At 45.0% G+C, this 7,169-nt stretch overlaps 1 protein-coding gene across 1 annotated transcript in view; it reads left to right on the plus strand.

The window, feature by feature from the left end:
- The first annotated feature begins 1,920 nt into the window (after positions 1-1,920).
- MYL9 (myosin light chain 9) overlaps positions 1,921-7,169 on the plus strand; it is a 22,057-nt gene continuing 16,808 nt past the window's right edge. The window contains exon 1 of the mRNA XM_006024689.2: positions 1,921-2,068. The gene's annotated coding sequence lies outside the window, so the exon portion shown is untranslated. The remainder of the gene's footprint in view (positions 2,069-7,169) is intronic.

A 7,169-nucleotide genomic window follows, 5' to 3' on the forward strand; every position in this document is an offset into this window, starting at 1 on the left:
GGAATGGTACTCAGGGAGAGTATGGGGCTAATTTCTGGCGCACCATCAAAAAAGACTGGCCCCCCACTGCTCTAGATTATTCCTCCTTAGCATAGAAGAATATGAACAGAGACCTATACCCCAAATTAATACAGTCCATGGTACTCAGCTGTCCTATAGCCCAGCCTGAGAGGGGTCAGACACTGTTTACTCGCCTGCTAAGGCCTTCTTTACACAAATTCTTTACCCCAGATTTCCTACCGTGGCCTTCAGTGGTTCAGCTTTCTAGAAATAACTACAGGGTGAGTATTAGTGTAGATAAGGCACTGGCAACAGCTATCATTTTAACAAAGATGTCACGTGGTAATAATAACACCCAGGTCTTCTATAAAGCTTTTTATCAGTGGAACTCAACACATGTCACAAAGAAGGTTATTATTCATGTTTTACAGATGGGGATACTGAGGCAGGGATGAAGTGACATGACTAAAGACAGTCAGCTAGCCAGTGACAGAGCCAAAAATAGAGTCCTGATCTCCTGAGTCCACCCACCCACTTAGATGATTTGGTGCTTTAACTACCAACAGCTGCTCAGAATCTTGGTCATACTACTTACTGCCCACCCAGTGGCTGGCACTGGGGGAAGCTGACACAGGGTAGCAACATCATGGAATTCTAGGTACAGAAGTCTAATATAGAAACCCCTTCCCAACCTCTTTAATGTGCATAGCCTATGGGACCCCACAGACTAGGGGTATAGTACCCGACCTATAAGGGTATCTGGGGTCAGATACTATTCCTCCTTTAAGGCATCTAAGTGGGCTTGTTTGATTCTATTCCACCCTTTTCAAGCCCTGGACATTCATTGATGCATCCATTTTTGTAACACAGTCACCTTACCCTGCAAACTGAGTCACAAAAAATAGCAAGGAGGAAGGATTCGCTCACTTTTTTGTATCAACTCCTTTTCAGGGACTCAAGCAAGATGGAGCAGCATTGCAGTTAGCTGCCTAAATCCACTTATGCACTCAATAGATGGAATCGGCCCCTGGTGTGCCCTATCCCAGGCAGTCTAGTGAGATGTGGGTTGTAAAAGAGTCTGCCTGGGAACTAAAAGTGCATTAGGCCCTGCTGTGAATGCCTGCCTGCCCTTGCCCAAGCAGAATCCAGACTCTATCAACTGTTACTGTTCTAGTCACTGTCATAAGGACCTGTTATAAGTACTGTAATTGGAAGTGAGGTACTCTAAGCTACTCCAGACCCAGCCTCACCAGAAAGAGTCACCATAAGGAAGAATGCAGCAGTTCAACCTTTGTGGGCACTCACAGCTAATACAGTCCCAGTTCCAGTCCCCCCCGTCCCTCCCCATGGAGGCGCTGTAGAGGACAGGGTAAAAGTTCTATCTGTAACAGAGCGCAAAGGTATGCCAATCCCAGCAGGAGACCGTATAGGGAATCATTTCGGAGAACTGCCTGCAGCAGAGCTCACAGCTAAAATGAATCTCACTGTTCCTAAGCAGCATCTTTTCTGCACAAGGAAACAGCTGGAACAATTCATACTTACTGAGCACTAGAAATACTGCTCACGTGATCAGGGGATCCCTAACTTTTTATTTTTGTACCTTTGTTTACAAGGCACATATAAAAAAAGCGTTGCTTGGAAATCCTGTACCCTTATAAAGGAAGCTTTATCTCTTCCTAGGAGCTGGCACTTGTCACTGCAGTGTTGGCTCCCCTTGCATAAGGGCCTCTGTTGCTTTTTCCGTCAGCATTTCATCTATATAAGGCAGAATCATCTTCTTCTCTGGAGCTCTCTATTTCCCCCCTCTTCCCTTGCACTCATATCCCAAAATCCAGTGTCCCACAGCTGGGCTGCTGCCACAGCTTGCAGCATTCTTTTGCCTTGTATGGCCAAATCCTTGGGGGTGGGTGGGAACAATTTAGGTAAACTCCTTTCTCCATTGGCTGCCTCTGCCATATGACCCAGTGCCTTCCAGCCAGGGAGATTAAAACAGCTAGTTAATTTCTTCTATTTGCAGGAGTCAGAAACGCTTTTGGGATCTCTTGGTTTTTAACTGTTTCTGACAGAGGTAAGGACTTCTCCTTTGATTCACTTTCCATATGGCGTTGTTCCCTACGGGCAGAAAGGCTATACCAGGGATGAAATCTGGGGGTTCATGGAGATCCCCAGAAATCTCATCACTTTCAGACCTTGGTTTTAGAGTTTCCAGAAGTTTTAGGGAGGAACATGAGTTAGTGGCTCAAAACCAGCAATTTGTAGCATCCAAACACCTTAGGGAAAAGAGTAGATCTGGTCAGGAATACATTCTGTCTTTGCATGGATCTGATCTCCTGTAATGGATTATGTGAATGCTTCTACCAGGAGGTGATGTTGTGGCAGAGAGTTCCTTCTGCTGCTTTTAGCATTTCCTTGCAGAGAAGGAAAGAAAGTTGGAGTCAGATAACAAGGCTGCCCTGTGGGCTGTCAGAGTTATGGAAGAAAATGGATCTTGGCCTAGGTTAATTCTTTCAGTCTTGGGAGTGAACAGGTATGCGCTGACAGACCTGAGTGGGTGCATAAATGGCATGGCACCCACACAGCAGCCCCCACAGCAAGCGCTCAGGAGATGATACCAACTTGATGAAAACAGATGTTTCACTGGGATTTACGCTGCCTGCTGTGTTTGCAGTGGAAGCAATGCAATGTCATTGCATACGCAGTTACTTCTTGCTGTCCTGTCTACATCTGTTCTGGAGGGAAAGAAAATCTCTAGATCTGGGTTAGGAATGTTTAACTCTTCCCACTTTTTCAGGTAAGATATTGGAGAAGGGTGGGAGTTAGTGGGCTTGTGTATCATATTGTGATCTCCTGAACCTGGGTGTTGTTCGCCTCCCAAGAGAATTTTCACCGGTGTCTGCAGGTTGGAGAAGAGCAGGGTAAACCCACCCTGTGCTGTTGCTCCCAGGATGCAACAGGAAGGAGATTATAGCATAAGCAGTCAAAGCTCTCTTTATTGTGTGAGTAGTCCTATTAATGTCAGTGGCACTGCTCTCATGAGTCAGTGCCTGCCAGTGAGCTAAATGGTCCCACAGTTTGGCCCTTTGGCTATAACAGAGCTGGGAGAAGACCAGGTTATCATCACTGATGGCAGAGCAGGATCCAGACCCAGTTGCTAAACCTTTTACATACAGCCCTTAGCAGTCAGTGGGCTACTACATGTTCATTAATGTGCTGTAATTACAGTGCATTAAATTTAATGCCTGTAATAACAGATACTAACTTAATGTGCAGCATCACCCAGTACAGCGCATTAGTTCAGATGAATGCTTTTTAGGTGATGCTTAATGCCCACCGGATTAATCTACTGTCCATTAGCATGGTTTTTGCCAGCCGCACTAATATGCAATAGACTTAGTCCAATGGGTATTAACCATGTCATGCAGTCGTGCCCACTGACAGTCCTTCCTGTTGATGCTTCTCAACTGTGGGCCCTGCTGTGGTGAGGGCAGGTTCTTGCTTCAGTCTAATATAAGCCAAATTGGCCTGTAATCAGAGTTGTCAGTAGCACATTGAAAGGCTGGGCCTTTCCTTCTGCTTCTCTGTAAATCCATGTTGCGGGGCCAGAGCTTGCTGTTAGTGCCTCCCACTGGGTCTGTTTTCAAAGATTTATTTTTGTCTGGAATGTTTGGTTTTTCCCATGCTGTGTTTGCTGATCACGTAATCCAAGAGCCTGATGCACATATGCATCTGCCTTCTCTGGATGATCTATTCACAATCTATGGAGTATAACTACAAGCAATAAATGTTCTTAAATAAGAAAGTCCTCCCTTTTTTCCTCAGAGTTAAACCTGAAGTAGCTTTTGTCCTGTTTGGAGAAGTCCCATCACAACTTGAGAGCGGTTTGGCTTTCTAGTCCCATTTCTTTCCTCCACTGAGCCTTTGCCTTAGCAGACCTGGAGAATTAAATGGTCCTAGGAAAGCTATTAGACATAACTGGGTAGCAGGGAGGGCAGTATTATGAGGTTACCAAAGATGGTTCTGCTGCCTTGGTTGTTTAATTCTTTACCCATTTCTGTTGGTATCTTCATAATGTCACCAATGGGAGGAGTTAAATATTTTGCTGTTTGCTTCCAAATAGTCATGCTCTCTGAAGTGCCTGTGCCAGGTTCCCTTCCCAGCATGGGGCCCAAAATTTCTCTCAGGGAGTGAAAAAATTAATTTGGAAACATCTCCATGACAAGAACAAGGTCAACAAGAGCTTCCCTCCTCCAAAATTCCTAATTCATCCTCCATTGTCCAAAACCTCCTTGGTTCTAAAAAGAAGGTGACTCCGGGCAATTCACAGGAGGGGGACTGGTAGAATCCATCAGTGTCTTTGATCCTAGGAGCTACACTTGGAGTCCACTCCAGATGGGCACAGAAATCCAGTGCAGGTCCCTTTCCTCTAAAGGGTCCTACCCAGGAATCAAACGTGTAGGCACAGAAGAGGAGTCAAGTTGGGGTTATTTCTTTCCATCTTTAACATGAAATATCTAGGACAGAAGCTTTCTCCCCTGCTGATGCTGTAACAGGTTTAATCTGTGAGAGGCACAGGGAGAGCACAGACTGGTAGATTTTGCATCTATTTGGAATCACTGCTATCTCCTGTTGCAAGCACAGTAGCTGATGGAAGGCCCTGATACATAAAGGATACATAAAATAAGTGTGGCTGTCGTAAGGGTGAAGGACTTGGCTATATTACACTGTTGCTGGTGAGTAATGCCTGTTTTTTGGGGATGCTTCTGTAGCATAACACGCACTGCAGCCACAGGACAAGGAAAATCAGGGCCTCCCTGGCCCTCTAAAGATGTGATTTATGTAGGTTGTTCAAGAGCAATAGTCATGATCTGGAAAAGCTCAACCCCAGGTATTATTTTATTAGCAACTGCCATGAATTTTCTTCTTCAAGCAATGCTGGCACCAAGAATAGTTGCATTTGGCAGGATGTGCTGGCCCAGCTCAGGATACAGCCTAACATTTGGGTGTTGTTCTGCTCACTCCTGCACACATTCTTTGTAGTGATGATGTGTGTTAAACCACTCTAGGGTTGATAGTCCTCCAGGGCCTACCCATAATTCCCTACCACCACCACGTGCTCAGAAGGACAAGACAAGGTCTTCCCCACTTCATTGGGAAAGAATCCTAGAACAGCTTAGCTTCATGCAGCACAAAGCATGATGGGACATACCTATCCCAAGTTTTAGGGATGCGTGAGTTTCTGCCTTCTCTCTGATGTGACACTAACTTTGGAGGCTTCTTTAGTGTGGCTGCTCACACCTCGGCTAAGCCCACCTGGGTGCTGATCACTTGAGTTAGCTCTGCAGTGAAGACACAACTTCATGGAACATCCAAATGTCAAAATTGTTTGCTACAGAAATGGAAGATGGCAGGATTAACTTATGGGGAAGGTTAAGAAACAGGTGATTTAAAAGCAAAAGGCAGCAGATGCAGGAGGAGCTGTCTTTGTGCACAAGTACCTGGCAGCCAGCAGCAGTTTAGCAAGTGAGCCATGACTGCTGTGGCTGTCGCAATCAGCAGAACAAGATGGGAAAAGTACCATGTCTGGTGTGCACAGCAGGTCACGCCCGTCTCCAACACTACCTGGAGCTGCAAAGGACAAAAAAAAGGCCCTAGCAGGAATCTGGTTGTTTATGCTGGACTATGCATTGGGGTTGGATTATGCCCTACAGGACAGCATGTCTTCTACTAATGTTACTAGTCACAGTGTTCACCAAACTCTGAAAACTTGTTACAGCATGTGAGCTGCCCTAGAGCAGTATACTGTGTGTGCTGACCACGAGCTGCCTGAAAAAAAATACTTTGTGCAGGTTTTGAATGTACTGGCCACTAATTTCAGGAATATAAATTGATGGGATTTCAGTGTGGTCTGACGTTGTCTTCTTCCAAAGCTTAGATGAAGTTGCAAGGAATTCCTCTGGGACTATCCAGAGGTTTTTTTTTCCCATTTTCCATATAGCCCAGCTGAAAGCTATCGGAAAAGAAAATCCATCTGTCAGTGCCTTGATGAGTGCCTCTCCTGCCCAAGCTGAGAAGAGCTCTCGGTCAGTTCATGCCAGGAAGTGGGTCACTGCTTATATGCAGGATGCTGTGTCTAAGTTCCAGGCTGCTAGAAGCTTATCACCAGCATTTTCAAAAGTGATTCTGGATTTTTAACTCCAAATTTGAATCTCCTTTAAAGTGGTATGACCTTCAGAAAGCACTGCAAAGCTACTTGTGGAAAATTAGTCACTTCTAAGGTACTACAATTGGGTGCTCCAAACTACTAGCTAGTTTTGATTGTCTTGGCCTAACCTCCCATATCTGTGAGCCTGTCTGCACTAGTCTCATAGGCTACTTACAGACATTACAAAAAAAAACAAACAACCCCAAACCAAAAAACCCCCAACAAACACACCTTATGAGAAGAAGGAGCGTGTTAGTTTGACCCTGCAGCGTCTGTAGAAATTGGGCATTTCAGTGAGGCTTTTTGGCCAAGGCATGGTGCCTTTCAGCGCTAGGGGTGCCCACATACTAACAGCCTTTTAGTGTCTCTAGCAGGAATAGACAGCACAATGATGGAATCTGGGCACTTATTGCTAAAAACAGATAACAGGTTTGATTGGGATTTGAGCATCTCATCTCCCAGGAAACCCCAGAGTTTACAGACCACAAATCCATACTCCCACATCAAGTATCTAAAAATTACACGTTGCCTCAGAACAATCAGGTTAACTAGAGTTAATTGCCATTTAAGCCTTGTAGATAAACACCATGCTCATCATATTCTGGACCAATCAGCACAGCATTAAACTGCTTGTCTTTTTTCAGCCTATTGCAGCCTGGTAATTAGTATTAGGGCCTTCTCATCACTGAACAAGTTAGATGACAGAGGGGAAACAGGGCACTTACACTGGTGCTCCCATCTTGAATCAGTGGTGGCAACAGTAGAGGAAGAGGTTGGTCATTTGGACTAGGTGGGCAAAGCAGGCTGTTTTATTGTTCAAAAACTTTAGGTCTTTGCTACTTTTCATAACAAACAAACAAACAAAGCCACCTTAAAAATCATAAGTCCTGACTGAAAATGGGACAGAAATGTTCATTTGACCAAACCAACAGGATACCTGGGACAGGCAGTGTATCAGAAGCAGGGA

Source organism: Alligator sinensis, unplaced genomic scaffold (genome assembly GCF_000455745.1).
Source record: "Alligator sinensis unplaced genomic scaffold, ASM45574v1 scaffold511_1, whole genome shotgun sequence".
Lineage (NCBI taxonomy): Eukaryota > Metazoa > Chordata > Crocodylia > Alligatoridae > Alligator > Alligator sinensis.